This window comes from Ailuropoda melanoleuca, chromosome 9 (assembly GCF_002007445.2).
Source record: "Ailuropoda melanoleuca isolate Jingjing chromosome 9, ASM200744v2, whole genome shotgun sequence".
Lineage (NCBI taxonomy): Eukaryota > Metazoa > Chordata > Mammalia > Carnivora > Ursidae > Ailuropoda > Ailuropoda melanoleuca.
The window spans coordinates 5,093,279-5,112,679 of record NC_048226.1 but is presented as its reverse complement, the minus strand read 5'-3'; the positions used below and the strand labels follow the sequence as shown (position 1 = coordinate 5,112,679).

Below are 19,401 nucleotides of genomic sequence, written 5' to 3'. Positions count from 1 at the left end.
CAAAAACAAATAATTAGTATAAAGACATACAAAGAACACCCAAGTTCCCATGAACAAATGATCAGAGAGTATAAACACAGTTCACCAGAATACACAGACAATAAACTTACGAAAAAACATTTTCCTTTCTAATAATTAACAGCACGAAGCAACACTACATACCTATTAAACCAAGAAGAGTGCAATACTGTGATAATTTATAAGATAAATGACAACCATGAAGACTGAGTAGCTACATGGGATAACTTAATATTGGAAAAACAAAAAAGTAAATTACGAGCACATTATGCTTACAGCTAAGAAATCTGTATAGCTAAAATTTGGAAAGGACTCGTGACAAAGGAAAATAGTTGATGTGGATGAAAGACAGGATTATGGCTGCACTATTTTCCCTGATATTGTGAATGGGTTTCATTAAGATACAGGAATTTTTAAACAAAGTAAATTCAATAGTTCCTTGCAATTTTATTTTATTTTATTTTTTTTTTTTAAAGATTTTATTTATTTATTTGACAGAGATAGAGACAGCCAGCGAGAGAGGGAACACAAGCAGGGGAGTGGGAGAGGAAGAAGCAGGCTCCTAGCAGAGGAGCCTGATGTGGGGCTCGATCCCAGAACGCCGGGATCACGCCCTGAGCCGAAGGCAGACGCTTAACCGCTGTGCCACCCAGGCGCCCCCCTTGCAATTTTAAACAACAAAATCCATACGTCATAACCCCAAGGCCTTTCACAAGCTGACTTCAGCGTGTATCAGGCACTACAACTGGGCACTGGAGTAGAGACGGGCAAGACATAATTACTCCCCTCAATGAGCTTCTAGGCTGGTAGGAAATGGACATGTCAACAAATAATCACAACTTAATGAAGTTAAGTCCCACAGAAAAAAGTCTCTTCTTAAAAGTCTATGACTTCCCACAGAAACAGACCTATAAATACAGAGAACAAACTGATGGTTGTCAGAAAGGAGGGGTCAGAGGATGCGCAAAATGGGTGAAGGGGAATGGGAGGTATAGGCTTCTAGTTATGGAATGAGTAAATCACAGGGATGAAAGGTACAGTGCAGGGACTACAGTCAATCGCATTGTCGTAATTTTGGGTGGTGACAGGTGGTAGCTACACTTGCAGTGAGCACCGCATAAATCACTATGTCGTACACCTGAAACGAATGTAACATTGTGTGTCAAATATACTTCAATTTAAAAAAATGGGCCAGTGTGGACGTGGGGGCGAGTCTATAGCTTCCCAGGTAAAGGAAAAACTCAGAAAAATCATAAAGAAGCTTTCAAAAGAATACTGAATTGGATCTTGAAGGACAGGTGAAAGCTTCCAGACAGGGTGGAGGTGTGAAGGGTAGTCCATGCAGCATTGTGCCAAGTCTGAGGTAGAACAGCAGGTGCTTGGAGAAGGAGACTGCTTAAAGACCTGGCAATGGAGACCCACTAGGGCTTTTAGCATTTAGTTCCCAAGAGTACTCTGCAATTACCTTGGGCCTCTTTGTTCTATCCTTTCTTTCCTCCCTTAAGAGAAGTATATAAAAGTATATACAGAGAATATGTTAGAATAAGTATATATTTAGTTAAAATTAGTATTAAAATTAGTATTAAAATGTTTAAATTTTATATATATTTCTTTTAACTTGAAATATTTCAAACATACAAAGAAAAAATGATACCCATGTACTCACCAACCAAATTGAAGGAGTCAACTCTCTTTCAAAGGCATAAAATGTTTCAGATATATTAAAATCGCAGCCACTCCTCTTATTTCCTTTTCCCCCCCTCCCTCATAGATAATACCGACTACCCCAAAGTGGATGAATATGACTTCTCTGCATATTGGTCTTTCACTACACATCTAACACTATGGGCTTTGCCCAGTTTTTAAACTCTGGGTTTCCTTATCAGTAAAACGAAGGCAGTAGCTACCTCTTCCAGTTACTGGATTAGAAATAGAACATATATGGTGGCTATCATGTTGACTGGCACTGAAGAGAACTCAAGACCCAGAAAGTTCATTCCCACTTAGTAGACTATAAGCTACTTTCCAACAGCAGCCTTGCTTACAAAATGTTGGTTCATTTGGTTCTAGTTACATTCCCCATACGCAATACTTCTGCCTCCCTTTCTTCCCAATTTCTGACCTCTACGCCAGTCTCTGCCATTACTGCCCCTTAACCCTGACAGGAACACTGAAATGCTACTTATCTACACTGGTGGCACCAGGGGCCGGCAGGTGCCTGCTCCATCTCAGGCCATTAAATGTCAAAGTGCTGAGTAGCCCGAGGGCAGGTGAGGTGTATGGGAGAAAGTCTGGTGTGGAAGATGCCTTGGAGTCAGGCAGCTCTTTCAACACAAGGACAACCTCTTGGTGCTTCAGATTCTCCTTGTCAAAAATCAGGACAATTTTACCTACTTCTCTGGGTAATGGTGATAACAGAACTCTTACTATGTACCAAGTACGCTTTGAACCATTTATTGCATGTACTAAGCCATTTAATCCTAACAAAACCTCCAGGATGTATAAGAGATAATTTCCCCCGTATGACAGAAGGAAATCGAGGTAATGAGTTTAAACGACGAGTGGACAGTCACTGCGCTAGTACGTGGGAGAGCCGGGATTCGAACCCAAGAAATGTGGTGCAGTCTGTGTCCTTAACCACTCCCCTTCCCGGACGTATTGTGGAGCTACAATTGTAACATAATGGGTCCCAAGCACGTGGCACACAGTACACCCAAAACACAGTAGCCCGGCACGCGACCGTGGAGGGGCGCAGGAAGAGTACCGAGTTTTGGTCTTCAGGGGGGAAGTGGGGAGTGCCAGAGGTCTGGGCTGGGTTCACGGTGGGCACCGGAGCACACGAACAAGAACAGAATGGGTGCTGGGCCGGCTCTTCTACCAACGTCCGGGGCAACCCTGGCCCCACCCCCGGGCCTCTGTTTGCGAGTCTGTGAACATGCGTTCTTTTCTGCTCTCCTCTCAGGATACTGGCCGTGACAGAGGAGGGCTCCGCGGGCCTAGCCGAACCGGGCCGGGCAACGGAGGAACCGGCGAGCCTTCCTCTCCGGCCCCGGGGCCGGGCCGCCGGGAGCGGGCCTGGGCAGGGCCAGGACTCGGGCCCGTCCGCCCGTATGTCCGAGCGCGCCGCACTCACCTGTCCCGCAGGCTCGCAGCGGGCGGAACCCCGGTCCAAACTCCCCGCGCCGCCTCCGCCGCCCCCCACGCCGAGCGCCAGCTCACTTCGCGCCGGAAATCGGGCGATCCCGATTGGCTGCTTCCTGAGGAAGCCGACCAGTGCCGTCGCCCCGTGGCACCTGTCCCCGCCCCCGGGGCCTGCTGGGGCGGGCTGTTCCCAACGCCCAATCAGAGTCCGGAAGTCGAGGTCACATGACCACGGTTGCCCGCCTGGCTTCCGGCGCTCTCGGTAGGCTTTGTTTTCTCTGTTTCTTAGTGTGTGTGGAGGCGTTAAATACAGGCTCCTGAAACCGAGCTGTGGCGGGAGTGAAAAACCCCGGGGTTTGAGAGGAGCCTGAGACTTGGCAGTTTCCACAGGCCAGGCCGAGGCTCTTGCCTGCTGTCGCTGTGAGGCTTTGGCGGATTCTCCCCTCCACGTGCTTGTAACGCTGGCCTCTGCCCCACCGGAACTCCCCTGCGCTAGCGACTGTAAATTGTCATTGACGGGGAAAGGGTTTGCAAACTCAGATGCCTCGGGGAACATGTGCAGTACCCGAGTGAGAAGCCACGCTGCTGTTCCGGCTGATTGTTGCCACGCGGGACCGTGGGCCCTAAGATGCCCGATGTTCTTTTCCTTCTCTCCCTTCCCCCTCCCTCTTTTCCTCCTTCCCTCCCTTTCTACCTTCTTTACTTTCTCTAAGAAAAATTGAAAATGTGTTTATGTGTGAAATTTGCCGGTTTTAAAATGCTTCAAAAATAACACACTGCAGTCAAACAAAACACACTGGAAAAAAGCAAAAGCAAGTTTTTAACAACAAAATGGCCAAGTAGCAGGATAGAGACAAAGTACAAGGTATGGAAAATCTACCGAAAGAGAAAGCTCCTAACACTCGGACTCAAAGGGTGCTACCCAGAATGATAAGAAGGATCGTCTCAGAACTCAATGAGGGGTGACACTCAGCAGAATCGCCTGGGCCACAGGCTGCCTGAATTTTTGAGCATTTTACTCCATTGTCCTTCATGTTTCCGCCTTCCCTAGTGCCAGGCATTACTATGCTCTTGAGAACTTTCTCACCCGGCGCATAGGGCGTTAGACTTGCACATCGGTGGCAAAAACGATGGGTACGCTGCATTGATATTTTGGGAGCACCCAGGAGGGACACATACACAGATTGGCAGCGTTAGGTAAGACTCTGAGAGATGAGTAAGAGGTATGATTTGGAGGCAAAGTCCAGGAAACAGGAAAGACGACAGTAAGGAAATGTCAGGAAAATGAGCAAGAGAGAGAGATGACACGAGAGGAAATGGGGACCAGATCTCAAGTTTGGGCTTCACCCTAAATATAAATGGCAATTGTTGGGGGATCCGGGGACAAGTGGGATAGGGAGAGCCTTGTTCACTAATTTTAAGTAAAATCAATGATTTTACATATATGTGTACGTATATGTATCTCCAACACCCAAATCAGGGTATATACAATTTCCAGCACCAGGTAAGATTCCCTTGGGGAGCTTCCCATCTCTCTGTGTCCCCAGCTGTAAGCTGGTATCACACAGTGTACACTCCTCCATATCTGCCTTTTTGGCTCAACATAATGTCTGTGAGCTTCATTTATATTGTGTGTACCAGTGACTCCAACATAATGTCTGTGAGCTTCATTTATATTGTGTGTACCAGTGACTCATTCTTTTTATTACTATGTAATGTAGAGAAAATTCGTGAAAACTTTGAAATGGTCCCCAAAATATTACTTCTTGTCCAGCGAAAAATACGGTGTTGTCTAGCACACCCTCGGGGATACCTGATTCTATGCGGGCTCTACACCTTTCATCGTCTTGGGTATAAAAACAACTCTGTATGGTTTTTTCAAAAAACGGTTCTTGTCTAGAAAAATGCAAATTGTGTCCAGTGGAATGCATTTAATTATTGTCGATTCCATCAGCTCTGCCAATTTTTCATCTCTTTGTAAAATATTTTATTTTTTCTCACTTAACTACAGTATATATGTGCGGTACTTTGAATTTTCCTTTGAATCAGTTGTAGTATCTTTCTGGATCTCAAATAGTTAAATAAAACCTTTGACATGTGTTTATTTTATATCTTTATAAGAATCGTGATTATACTTGATTTTAAAAATTATTCTTTAACACCAGTATGCTATTGTATGAGCATGCCACCATTTATTTATCCATTCATCTGCAGATGAACATTTGAGTTTTTTCCCCTTAGCTATTATAAATAAAGCTGCTATGGACATTTTTGTGTAAGTCTTTTGTGATTGTATGCATTACTTTTTCTTGGGTAAACAGTATCTAGGAATGGGATTTCTGGGCTATAGGGTTAAGTGTATATTTAACTTTGGTAGAAACAGTCATGTTTCCAAAGTGGTTGTATCATTTTATACTACCACTAACACTGTGTGAGTGTCCCATTATCTGCATCCTTGCCAACACTGAAATTGCCAATCCCTTTTGTTTTAGCTGTTCTGCAGGGTGTTTAATAGTATCTCATTGTTGCTCATTGTTGTTTTTGTTTTGTTTTTTAAAATATTTTATTTATTTATTTGACAGAGAGAGCGAGCATGAGCCGGGGGGAGGAGCAGGGGGAGAGGGAGAAGCAGGCTCCCCGCCCCGCAGGGAGCCTGATGTGGGACCGTCCTGGGATCATGACCTGAGCTGAAGGCAGCCACTTAACACCCAGGCGCCCTCACTGTTGTTTAATTAACCTTAGAGGGTTTTCAGGAGGGAAGTAAGTTGAATACATTTTAGAAAGCTCTTTTTGATTGTTATGTGGAGAATGACATTTGTATACCAGCGCTCACAGCAGTGTCCTCGATTATGGTCAAAAGGTGGAAACAAACCAGGAGTCCGTTGGCAGATCAATGGATAAACAAGTGTGTTCCATACATGCAATAGAGTATGATTCAGTCTTACAAAGGAATGAAATTCTGACACATGTAACAATATGAACCCTGAAGACAGCTAAATACAGTCAACCAGATACAAAAGGACCATTATTGTAAGATTCCACTCATATCAGGTCAGGTACCCAGAATTCAGAGATGAAAAGTGAAATGGTGGATGTAATGGGGTATAATGAGGAGTTACTGTCTAACAGGTAGAATTTATGTTTGGGATGATGGAAAAGTTCTGGAGATGGTTGTTGGGGATGGTTGCACAACACTGTGAATGGAATTAATGTCACTGAACTCTGCAGTTAAAGTGGTGAATGGTAAATTTTATGTCATATACACTTTCACATGTGTGAACACACAGACACACAGACAGATACACACATGAGCCTGGTATTCTGGGTCTGAGAACTGGCTCCTGTCTCAATTGTACCTGCAAAATTTTAATTTATGCAAATGACTGAATGAGGACACAGAAAGAAGATTTTATTAGCGTTTCCTGAAAGGAGGAGGCACACCGCACAGGGCCATGTGGGGAATAACAGGTTTGGTCAGGATGAAGAAAGGAGCAAGGGAAAGCCTGAGCCAGAGCCCTTATTGGGGTATGTGCAGGCAAGGCAGGCCAGGGCAGGGAAAACGGCTTAGGATTGGCTAGTGTGAATAATCCTGGTGGGCTTTGGGGCGTAGGGGCTGTTCCCAGATGTCGAGTACCTGGCCCTGAATGGATTTCAGCCAGGGGAAACACTGGCATGGTGTGTGTGAGTCAGATAAGGAGGTGGCTGTGGTTATGGACTGGAGCTTGAAGGCGGGGTGTGTAATATGACTTTCTGTGCTTGAAAAAGCAGGATCACAGACTTTAGCTATTCGTTTGGCTGTGTGGTTGAGAGATGTCAAAAGGACAAATACAGAATTGAAAAAAAACCACAGAACAGTTGGCCCTGTGGCTATCTAGCATCATTTCAAGGAAACTTTTGGGTGACGATAGTGGAGACTTTCAGGAAGTAGGGCCTAAGTTGCTCCGTACAATACAGGAAACGTGTCACTATGAGCATGAACTGGAGGAACAGGTGAAGTATAAGGAGTCCTTCTAGGCCAGCCCATAACTAGACTTTCCATTTATACAGACTTTGCCGGAAAAACACTGGAAATTTTTGGAGGCTCTAACAATATTTTGGTTGAATTTGTAAGGTGTATTAAAAACACGAGTTTGACAATAATGTCTTGGTGTATTTCTCAGGTCAATTTGTACCCTCAGGTCAGGTGTATTTCTCGGGAGTTATGCTGCTGGAGGGTATGAGCTGATATTTATAAAAGCACAATGGATCTGGAAAGTCACAGACTCAAGGTCTGTGAGAGCCTCTATTTCCAGGAAAGCCCAGTGTGTAACCAGTTATTTGTTGTTTTAATAGTGTATAGCATGGGGGCGCCTGGGTGGCACAGCGGTTAAGCGTCTGCCTTCGGCTCAGGGCGTGATCCCAGCGTTCTGGGATCGAGCCCCGCATCAGGCTCCTCTGCTAGGAGCCTGCTTCTTCCTCTCCCACTCCCCCTGCTTGTGTTCCCTCTCTCGCTGGCTGTCTCTGTCTCTGTCAAATAAATAAACAAAATCTTTAAAAAAAAAATAGTGTATAGCATGAGGCTAAGAGAGTTAGTTTCTTGTATCACAAACACTTGGGCGACTTATGGCCGTCCTAAGTAGTCTAGAAACTCCCGGAGGCATAAGAAGAGGTTACCAAAGACTACAGTGAAGGAGTTTCTGAGGACACTGACGGGAGTGCCTGTTGATTTTAATTTGGAAGTAAAATCTGTAAACGAGGAATATGTCACCACCAGCCCCAAAAGGACCAAAAGGACTTATGTGTCCGCAAGGAGTGTATCAAATGAGTCTCCTTGGAGAATGATGTCACCAGTCACGGCACACCTGTGCTCCTGGTGGACATGGTGAAGATCTTTCTGCACAGGCTGTATGCGGTGGCAAAGCTGTTGAGGTGCCCTATGCCTGGAAAAGGTGTGTTGGGTCCCTTCAGGGGTGAAGGCAAAATGCAGCTGAGAGGCTGTTGGAACAGGCACTCGATATAACGTATTAGCCACATTAATAAGAGCAGAATATAAACCTATTATTGACTGGATAGATTCAGGAATCTTCATAGTATTAGCTGTTGGGTATTTAAATACCCAGTGGATGGGAACAGAGCATTAATGGGACCTAAATGGATGGGGCCAGAGCAATAATGTAGTAATCCACCATGAATCACCTGTTATGGACTGATTCTGAGTGTCCTTCTAAAATTGATATGTGGAAGCCCCAACTCCTACTGTGACTGGATTTGGAGATAAGGCCTTGATGAAGACAACTAAGATTCAATGAGGTCCTAAGGGCAGGCCCCTAATCCAATAGGACTTGTGGCCTTATAAGAAGAGAAGAGAGAGATTCCCTTTCTCTGCACCTTCCCTCTGGTGGTGGGGAACACAGTGAGGTCTACAAGCCAGGAAGAGGGGTCTGACCAGAAGCTGAATCAGCCGACACATTGATCCTGGACTTCCCAGGTTTCACAACTGTGAGAAAATCAATTCCTGCTGCTTACGTCACCCAGTCTGTGGTATCTGGTTCTGACAACCCAAGCTAACTAATACAGCACCCTTTATTTTGTCAAGGTTTAGGAATAGGCGAAACTGGGCTGTCAAAGGAGAAGCAGCAGGGATAATCACCCCTTTGTTAATTAGGTTTTATATAATAAGTTTTAATCCTCGAAGGCCCTGTTTTAACTTACATTGGGCCATAATAGCTATTTTAACTAAGGGGTCCGTGGAGTCTCATTGTATCAAGCCAATTCGTAAATGCCAAAGATTTAGTTTTAATTTATTATTCATTGTGCTAGAGTGTGTGTGCCCAATATGGGATATTTTTAGGACAATGGGTATTATGACTATGGGAAATTTAGGCAAAGCTATAGTTAACAGTGAGACATTCCTACTTTTTTTTTCCTCTATCTTATATTTAGTTACTTTCTTAAGATTATAGCAGGCATGATGTTTAAATTTAGTGGAATCTCTAGATATAACTAAAATTTGAGCCCCAGTATTAAGACCATGAAGTTGCGTCAATTGGTGCATTTTAGCAAATGCTAAAGTTAATTTAGGACTTGGGTCGCAGACACACAAAAGACGATCAGCACCGTCTTTATCTTTCTGTTACATAAATTCTTTTAGTATATACGTTTTCTGTATACAAATTTTGGATTTCCAATTGGGTCAAATTAAGGAAATGTCTTTTAGTTAGAGGTCATATATACATATGTAATGTATCCATTATACATTTGTGTTAAAATATTATATAGACCCATAATTTATTTAGTTACCTTTTATTTTCTCCCCCTGTAGCTAGGGTTTAGTTTAGTTTTGTTCTTTTTTTTCTCTGCCTACTGTTTTTCTCCTGTTTCAGGCTTCTTGCTGCCTGAAGCAGTGGTTTTTAGTTTCTGTCTCTGGCTGATAAGAGGAAAGAAGGAGGGGGAAGAGCCCCCTCCCTGCTTCTAGGCAGCAGACTTTTCCTGCCCACAGCCTAATCTGTCCCCTTCTTGCCATCCCCACAACACATACCTTTTTTCCTCTTAAGCAAAATCTTTTAGAACAGCCAGACAGCTGTATCTCTAGGGAGGTAAAGCCCCCCCCCCTTTTTTCTGTCTGTCCCTGACCATTTCCACCCACCCCCCTTTTTTGCTTTTGAGTGTTTATCAAAGTCCTAGTTTGAATAATTCCAGGATCTGGGGGGCATAGGGGCTGTCCTAGATGTCTGGTTCCTAGTCCTGGGTTGATTTAGGGCAGGCGAAATATTGGCAAGGGATGTGGGGATTATATGAAGGAGGTGGCTGTGGGTGCAGACCTGGGATGGATTGGACGGTTTGTAACAGGACTTTCCAAGCTTGCAAAAGCAGATCACAGGCGAGATGTAAACAACTTTGGCTGTTCCTTCGGCCCTGTGGTTAACAGATGTCAAAGAGACAAATATGGAATCCAGGAAAACAGTTTGAGTAGCCCTTCTCCACCCTGGGGCATTTTCCAAGAGGCCAGGGCTAGCGGCTATGTCACCTCAGCCGCACATGTGTTAGGCATAACAGCACAGCCTGCAAGCATGAAAGAGCCAAAAACAAAAAACCAAAACCCCAAAGACAACGAATGACACAGCATCTTTCGTAGTAGACATCTGTCATTATCGCCTGTCTGCTCGCAGCCCCTTGATATCGACCCCTTCCCAACCCCCAGCCCATGCCCTTGAGCAGTTGACTTCTCAAGCCCAGAGCTCCGAATTGGTCAGGTGACTTCCGCCTGGCCAATCAGCATCTCCCACTGTCTTGGCCTCCGTGATTGGTTGAGGGATAGGCCCTTGATTCCTGTGAGTCCATTGCTAGAATGTACTGGGAGCCTGGCAGGTGCACCCTTTCCGGTGGGTCGTCAGCCTGTTAGGATGTCATCTTGGGACTGGGAGGGGAGCACCAGGTGGAGGAGGAGGGCGCCAGCCTGGGAAGAAACCATCACAGAGGAAAGTACAGGCAAGAGCTGGGAAAGAAACTGGGTTCTGATTGGATTCTCCGACGCCCTGGATCCTGCCCTCCGGTCAAGTACATGAACTGATAAGTTCCCTTTCATACTTAAAAAATGCAAGGTGCAAACTAGTGGGCATAATACACGACTGTTTGTGTAATAAAAGGAGGGGAAAATAGTTTTTTATGTATCTGCTTGCAAATGCATTTAATCTTCTGATAAGTAAGAAGCAGATAATCAAGGATACGTACTATGGAATGGGAACTGAGTAAATGGGGGAAAGAATCATAGAAAGACTTCACTGTATATTCTTTTATATCTTTTGACATTTACACATCTGAGAATGTTGCCTATTCATAGTATGAAATACAGAATTTTAAAAATACAAAAACTAGAGTTTGCAATGGTATCTGATAAACCTTAAGAAGAACAAATCCTGTTATATCAACTATATCGAATTTTCAAAGTGCACGCTAGGAAGATAAGTATATTTACATTCCTAACCACCCAGGAGCAAAGTAAAAAAGAACAGTTAAGAGACCAAGTATGGAGAAAGATCTTAATTAAATTTAAGGTGAGGGGCACCTGGCTGGCTCAGAGGAACATGCCACTCTTGATCTTAGGGTTCTGAATTTGAGCCTCATGTTGGGTGTAGAGGTTACTAAAAAAATAAATAAAACTTAAAAAAAAAATAGGGGCACCTGGGTGGCTGTCAGGTAAGTGGCTGTCTTGGGCTCAGGTCATGATCCTAGGGTCCTGGGATTGAGCCCTGCATTGGGCTCCCAGCTCAGCAGGAGCCTACTTCTCCCTCTGCCTCTGCCCCTCCCCCCTCCCGCCTGCTTGTGCTTGCACGCTCTCTCAAATAAATAAATAAATAAATAAATAAATAAATAAAATCTTTAAAAAAAACTTTTAAAAAATAAATAGGGGTGCCTGAGTGGCTCAGTTGGTTAAGCATCCAACTCTTGATCTCAGCTCAGGTCTTGATCGCAGGGTCATGAGTTGAAGCCCTGCATTGGGTTCCATGCTGAGCATGGAGCCTACTTAAACAAACAAACATGAATTTAAGGTTATGTATACATAGCCTGCCTTGTGTTACATTTGCTGAGAAGATGCAGGAAGCTTTTTGAGATATCCAGTGATAACTGCAAAGTTCTTCTAGAATATTGAATATTATCCACAAGGAACTTCTGTCTCTGTGTAGGATATAATAGGTATCAGGTCATAATTCCTGCTGCAACAACTGAGGGGGGGGAGGAAGGATAAACTACAAAAATCATATTTTTAAAGACATCAGAGAGCAGTGGAAGCAGAGAAGGAAGAGCTCTTTCTAGGTGAGCTGAGATTGTTGGTCCTTTTTTGCTTGGGTCATTTGTGAAGTCTGGGCATAGGCTAAAGACGGTGCTTGCTTTACACTGAATTGTTGAGGCCACTCAGGCTATTGTTATAGGCTAGAATCTAGGTATGAGGCTCTTTTCCCCTTGGGATATTTGGTAAGTGCTGGGGTAGATTTGGGCCAGGAGGTGGAGGTGGGGGGTAGGGGACAGCCTGTCTGGGGCCTCGGCTGGAAAGGCAGAATAAGATCTGCTGTCTCTTGGTGTTTGGAAGGTGGAGTCCTGCTAGAGGGAAGGGCCTGCAACGAACACAAAGCAGGTCTCATTCTCAAGATAATTAAAAAAACAGAGGTGGACAAAGTCTAATTAAAGCTGCATCTCAATTCCTGATTGGATTGAGCTATTGAGCTATGTTGCCTTACAGAGGAAGGGTAAACCCTCCAGGAGAAAATATGATTAACTGCAACTTCCACGATTGTTTTATACACAATATTCGGCATAGAGTAGAAAATGACAAGTCATAGAAAAAGCAGGTATGGTAGACTGAACAATGGCCTCCCAGAGATGTGTGTGTCCTAATTCCTGGAACCTGTGGATGCAGAGACTTTGTGGATATGATTAAGGATCTTGAGATGGAGAGATTATCCTGGTTTATTGGGGGGGGGAGCTAATAAAAGCATAAGGGTCCCAATGAGAGAGAGGCAGGAACTCAGAGTCAGTAGTCGGAGATGTGAGGATGGAAGCCAGAAGTTGGAGTTCTATGAAGAAGAGGGCACGAGCCAAGGAATGCAGGTGGTCCCTAGAAGCTGGAAAAGACAAAGATTCTGCCTCCAGAAGGAACCAGCACTGCCAGCACCTTGACTTTAGCCCAGTGAGATGGTTCTGGACTTCTGACCTCTGGAACTGGAAGATAATAAATTTAGTGTTGTCTTAGATGACTAAATCTGTGCTTACTTTATGATAGCAGCAAGAGGAAACTAATAGAGTAGGGCAATGTGACTGATAATCAAGGGAAAGAAATGAGACAATAAAAGTAGACCCACATCTGATCTGGATGTCAAGGGTTTAAAATAGCTATTTAAATATGTTAATGAAGGGGCACCTGGGCGCCTCGGTCTGTTGAGTGTCCAACTCTTGACTTCAGCTCAGGTCGTAATCTCAGGGTCGTGGGATTGAGCCCTGAGTTGTGTTCCACACTCAGTGGGGAGCCTGCTTGAGACTCTCTCTCTCCCTCTGCCCCTTCCCCCTGCTCTCTCTTTCTCTAAAATGAATAAATAAGATCTTTAAAAAATAAAAATGTTCAAGAAAATAGTAGGAGCAGTGGACAAAATGGTGACAAAGTGGGGAATTTCGATAGAGAACTGGAATAGGTGAAAACCAAAGGAACATTCTAGAATTGACAGATACAATATTGGAAATAAAGAAATCAGATGGGCTGAGCAGCAGAGTGGACACAGCAGAGGCAAGTGATTAGCAAACTTGAAGACAGGCCAATGGAAAATATCCAAACTAAAGTTCAGAAAGATAAAAGAATAGAAAGAACAATGTTAACAGCAAAGTTCTTGTTTAACGACTTCCCAGAATACAATCTTTGGCCAAGAAGATTATTCCTGTAATCTGAGAATGGTTGTTGTAGAAAATAAAAGGGAATTTGTGTATTTAAGCTATAAATAAACTTACTTTATAAATCCTGTTGTAGATGCTCCTATTAGACTCCTGGATCTAGTTTTCATTCACGGATTATAAATAACATAAAGTAAAGCTTCTAGCAGGTTTGACTCTAAAAGCCACATCATTTGACAACTCTGAATTTGTTTTCACATTTGGAAAATGGAAGTGGTAGTACAAGTCTCACAGTTTTAGGGTGAGGATTAAGTGACGTAAGGCCCTTAGCATAATGCCTGGCACAGAGTGTTTTTATTACGTTTTTCTCAGGCGGGGACGTCTGCCTTGTCCGGAGACTCATCAGGGGCGTATGAGGCCGTGAACTCCCATCACATGGAATGAGGTTACATGAGATAATGGGTGTAAAGCTCTCCATAAAGTCCTTACAAATGGTGGCTTTTCCTAGTATGGCAAGAATCTCAGTTTACCAAGTCAGGTTTGCAATAAATAGCATTTTCTTTATTTTTAGATAATTTTATGTTTGGGGCTCCCAATTGGGTAGAGTGATGGCACATTACTCCCAGGAATTTGGGGTCTTCTTTCCTTTCTGTCGAAGCTCAAGAGGCTCACATGGTGCCAGTGTGTCATGGGTGGGCGGTCCTGATCGTCCTTGCCCGTCGTCACAAATCAGTATCCTGTCCTGTGCACGTGTCTTCTTCCCGTCAGTGGACTCTCTCCTCAACATCCGTTCCCAGTTTGGGGGCCATGGGAATCTTTCTGCTGCTACGGTGTCAACTAAGGACATGGGATCTTGGAGAGGCTGCCTGGGGCATGGCTGGCCTAGACATCCTAGACAGTAGTGCCCTCTCTGCAATCACGTTCCCTGGGGGTGCTGGCCAGGAAGCAGGGCCCCAGGCCTGCCTTTCTTTCTTTCTTTCTTTCTTTCTTTCTTTCTTTCTTTCTTTCTTTCTCTTTCTTCTTTTTCTTTCTTTCTTTCTTTCTTTTTCTTTCTTTCTTTCTTTCTCTCTCTCTCTCTTTCTTTCTTTCTTTCTCTTTCTTTCTTTCTCTTCTTTTTCTTTCTTTCTTCTTTTTTTTTTTAAAGATTTTTATTTACTTATTTGACAGAGAGACAGCCAGCGAGAGAGGGAACACAAGCAGGGGGAAGTGGGAGAGGAAGAAGCAGGCTCCCAGCAGAGGAGCCTGACGTGGGGCTCGATCCCAGAACGCTGGGATCACGCCCTGAGCTGAAGGTAGGCACTTAACGACTGCACCACCCAGGCACCCCCCCCCACAAGGCCTTTCTTTCTTGAACCCACCTCATCACTGTTCTCACAAATCAATTCCTCATTTATCTTTCCTCTTCTTGAGGGGCTTTTATATGGTATCTGTAGAGAGCCCTGTGTTCTTAATAGGTGTAGGCCTCTGGGAACTACTGTTTTCAGACTATAATAGCCCCCCTCTATCTTCAGGGGGTACTTCCAAGACCATCCCCCATGGATGCCTGAAACCACAGATAGTACTGAACCAATATGCTGTTTTTTTCCCTATCCATACATACCTATGATAAAGTTTCATTTATAAATTAAGAGATTAACAATGATAACTAATAACAGAACAATCTTAACACTATACTGTAATGAAAGTTATGTGAATTTCGCCTCCCTCTCAAACTACCTTATTGTTCTGTACTCACCCTTTTTTTTTTCTTTGCCGATTTATTTATTTATTTGAGAATGAGAGAGTGTGTGAAGGGGGGAAGGGAAGGGGGAGAGAGAATCTTAAGCAGACTCCGCGCTGAGTGCAGAGCCCAATGCAGGGCTCAATCCTACGACCCTGAGATCATGACCTGACTCAAAACCAAGAGTCAGATGCTGAACCGACTGCACCACCAGGCGCCCCTCTGTATTCACCCTTCTTACGAGGACGGGAGATGACAGAATGCCTATGTGATGAGATGAAGTGAGGTGAATGGCATAGGGACTGTCGCGAGGCATTAGGCTACTACCAACCTTCTGATGATGTCAGAAGGAGAATCATCTGCTTCTGAACTGCAGTGACCGTGGACAACTGAAACCATGCAAAGTGAAAGCACAGGTAAGGGGGGGACTGCTGTATTGTTTTCTGCCTTCATTACTGCTTCATCTCTCATCTGAGCCAATAAACACAGAACTGTCTTAAATTGATGAAGATGGGAGGAGGGAGGATACTACAAGAAAATAAAAATCTAGGGGTGCCTGGGTGGCTCAATCAGTGAAGTGTCTGCCTTCAGCTCAGGTCATGATTGCAGGGTCCTGGGATTGAGCCCCACGTCAGGCTCCCTGCTCAGTGGGGAGCCTGCTTCTCCCTCTGTCTCCCCTCCCAACTCGTGCTCGCTCGCTCTCAAATAAATATAATTTTATTTTTTTATAAAGATTTTATTTATTTATTCGACAGAGATAGAGACAGCCAGCGAGAGAGGGAACACAAGCAGGGGGAGTGGGAGAGGAAGAAGCAGGCTCATAGCGGAAGAGCCTGATGTGGGGCTCGATCCCATAATGCCGGGATCACGCCCTGGGCCGAAGGCAGACGCTTAACCGCTGTGCCACCCAGGCGCCCCTCAAATAAATATAATCTTAAAAAAAAAGATAAAATAAAAATCTAGCATTTGAGGGTTCCAGGGATGGTGTGATCCTGGCACCAGATTAGCTTTCCTGCCATAAATAACTGTAAGCCTGGACAAAAGATACAAGCAACCATTCTCAGGCACTGGACAACAGGCTATGCCCAACAGTGATCTCTGGGAGAAGGAGAACTCAAGAGATATACCCTAAATTGTTTTGGCTCTCTGCTGGGGAACAGTTTTCCAACCACAGCGTAGCAAGCTGGAGTCCTAGCAGAGCAGGGATGCCCCGCTGTGTTGCAGAGGCAGAGATCAGAGTCCAGGGCTGCTGAAGCAGACACAGTCTATGGGTCCTGGCCCTGGAAAGGATGCTGCTCCATGGGTGAGAGGCAGAAATCTATGCGGCAGGTGTCTCGTGTCATTGCCTGAAAGCTGGGATGCACATGTGTTGGGGAAGACTGCCTGAGGCTTCTCAGAGAGAAGCTGCTACCGACTTGAGAACAAAACAGATACCAGAGGTCTAGCAGATAATGGGATCTACAGCGTCTATAGTGTATCAGCCACAGTACCATTACGCAATCTAAAATTCCTACACATGCAGGAAAACAGGAAAATATGACCCAAACTAACCACAACAAACAGTCAATAGAAACTGACCTCAAGATGGTCCAGATGTTGGATTTAGCAAAGACTTTAAGGAAGATATTATAAATATGTTCAAAAACGTAAAAGAAAATATGTTCAAAGAATTAAACGAAAATATGGTCATAATGAGTGTGCTGATGGGAAACCAAGCCCAAAGGTAAGCAGTAGGTTAGGGATCCAGGGATCTAACTGCTCTCAAGCTGCCTGTACCTAATCCTCATTATTTTAGACTCTCTTTCACTCCTAATTTCAGAGATATCTGGTTCTTTTGATGGCTGTTCGTTTTTAGGATTCTGTGGTCTAAACTGAATTGGTTTTCACCTTAGCCCACTCCTGGCTAAGGAATGGTCCCTTCTTAGATCTGCTAAGACAATCACCATTCCTTTTCTGTTGTGTAGCCTCCAAAGTTGTATTACTGTTGTCTCCTCTGTTGTCCTCATCCTTGTAGATATACTGTAGGTTTTTTTTTTTTTTAAATCAGTTTACTGTGGTTTTAATAAGGGTTTTAGAAGGAATGAATGTAGACGTGCATGTTTAATCCACAGTTACAGCCCGGAACTCCTGTACTAAGCCTTAAAAGTGATTTAAATAACATCACATTTCCTGGAAACTGTTCTCATCCAACATGTGAACAGCCTTCTGTTTGCCTCCCCCTCACTAAAAGGCCTCAAATGAGGTTTCTCAATTTGTCTTTCTTCTTGTGTTCTCCAGGGCTACAAAGGCTCTAACATAAATTATAGTTATGCCAGTCCCAAGCCCATTACTTGGAGATGACAAATCAGGAAGAGAGAGACACTCATTTTCTTCTAAGGAAGTAGCCATCCTCGAGGGACTTGGGCTCGCCACAATTTTACAAATGCATACCTTTTTAGACATGCCTGGCTTCTGATGATGGGAAATATTAAATTATGCTTCAAATATAAAACCTCTACTGCTCCTAACTCAAGTTAACAACATTAAATGGTTACCTAGGTTTAAAAACCTAAAAGGCTTTTTCTTCTCTTAAACAAGTCCTGTCAGCCTCAGCATTAATTATTCTCAGTTCTAGTAAGCACGTCACTCTTTTCTGCCATTAGGGGGAAAAAAGCACCTTTGTTGTATGAAGACTAATGGAGACAACTCCTTTTTGCCTGTTATAATTCTCCATGCAGCTGGTAGTACCAGATGTGCCTCCAGCCTGTGTTCTGTGATTAGGACATCGATCTGGTTGGAGTTTTCTTCTGCTTTTGACTTGGCTGCCCCCTGAATGGGGAGGGGGCTGCCCCCCTTCAGCACTCCTTCTAAAAACCAAATTATAATTCCTACCTACTGTCCAAGTATGTTAGTATTGATTTTACCTATCTCAGCTGGTCATATTATCCTCATCCATTGGGCCTGCATAGACCCTGCACCTTTATTTCCAAATCCAACATATGAAACCTTATCATTGCCTTACTGTTTTTGCACACACACACATACACACACACACACCTGAACCCTGCCCATACTTTTGTAATCCTTCCATTAACCTCTCTGAAATGTCCCCTTTTCAACATGCCATCTCTTTCCTGCTGCTACCCTGACTCATATATCAGGTTTTCAACAGATGCGGTTCCTGTCCACCTGACTGAACTATAATGGCCTCAAAGACATTGCAGTGTCTTTTACACAGGGGGACCTGTTCACTGGTTTCAGTTCATGAGGTAGGGTAGCGTTCCCCTTTGATGTCTCACATCTGCACAGGTGATGGGCTGACTGCTGTCAACACACGTCCCCTTCTAATAAATCTACCAATGTTTTTATTGACTCCAGGTGACCCTGGGGTTGTTCATATTTATGGCCAACCGGGAAAACAAGAGAAATAAATCTCCAAATGTCTTTAGATGAAGGACTTTTTACGCCTAACAAACTGTCTTCCAAAGAAGCCTTGTGAGATGCTCCAGCTGAAAATGCTTTGGCTGCTGCAACCATTTCTCTCTTCTCAGGCCATTGCTTTGTTTTCCTCACCCACCAATGAGGCTCCTCTGACAACTTTCTTGAAAGTTCCTCTGCTCCAAAACCAGGCCCCACATTCGGGGGGAACGGGACCTCTGAGAGGCCGGCCAGTCTTCACCCAGATGACCTTAGGTAATACCCGAGACAGCCACTTGATGGCGCCCGAGAATCTTCTCCTTCACTTAACTCACACGCTCCAGGAACTGCTCACATGAATAAAACCGGTATGATAAAGATGTGGGATGAAAACTATTGATGTGTTTCGACATGTTCCATTGTGGGTCATAGTACTGTCATGCCTGCCATTTTTATTCATTTATTTGAGAGAGAGACAGAGAACAGGAGTGGAGTGGAGGGGAGGGGCAGAGGGAAAGGCAGAGGGAGAAGCGGACTCTCCACTGAGCAGGGAGCCTGACTTGGGGCTTGGTCCCAGGACCCTGGGTTCATGACCTGAGCCGAAGGTAGACGCTTAACCAGCTGGGCCACCCAGGCGCCCCAGTGCCTGCCATTTTTTAAAGCATACAATGGAAGGGCACAATCCACAGCAGGGTTATTCTGTTTAATTGTATCCAGATGAAGAACTACTGATCCCATAAGCAGAAATGTATGCTCATAAGATATATAGA

General features: G+C 44.3%; 1 protein-coding gene across 2 annotated transcripts in view; it reads right to left on the bottom strand.

Annotated features, from left to right (window-relative positions):
• Positions 1-3,294, bottom strand: part of BLM (BLM RecQ like helicase) — an 85,614-nt gene extending 82,320 nt beyond the window's left edge. The window contains exon 1 of one of the 2 annotated variants that reach the window (XM_034667853.1): positions 3,152-3,294. The gene's annotated coding sequence lies outside the window, so the exon portion shown is untranslated. The remainder of the gene's footprint in view (positions 1-3,151) is intronic. The other variant, XM_011225692.3, reaches the window with a different exon arrangement.
• Positions 3,295-19,401: the final 16,107 nt, after the last annotated feature.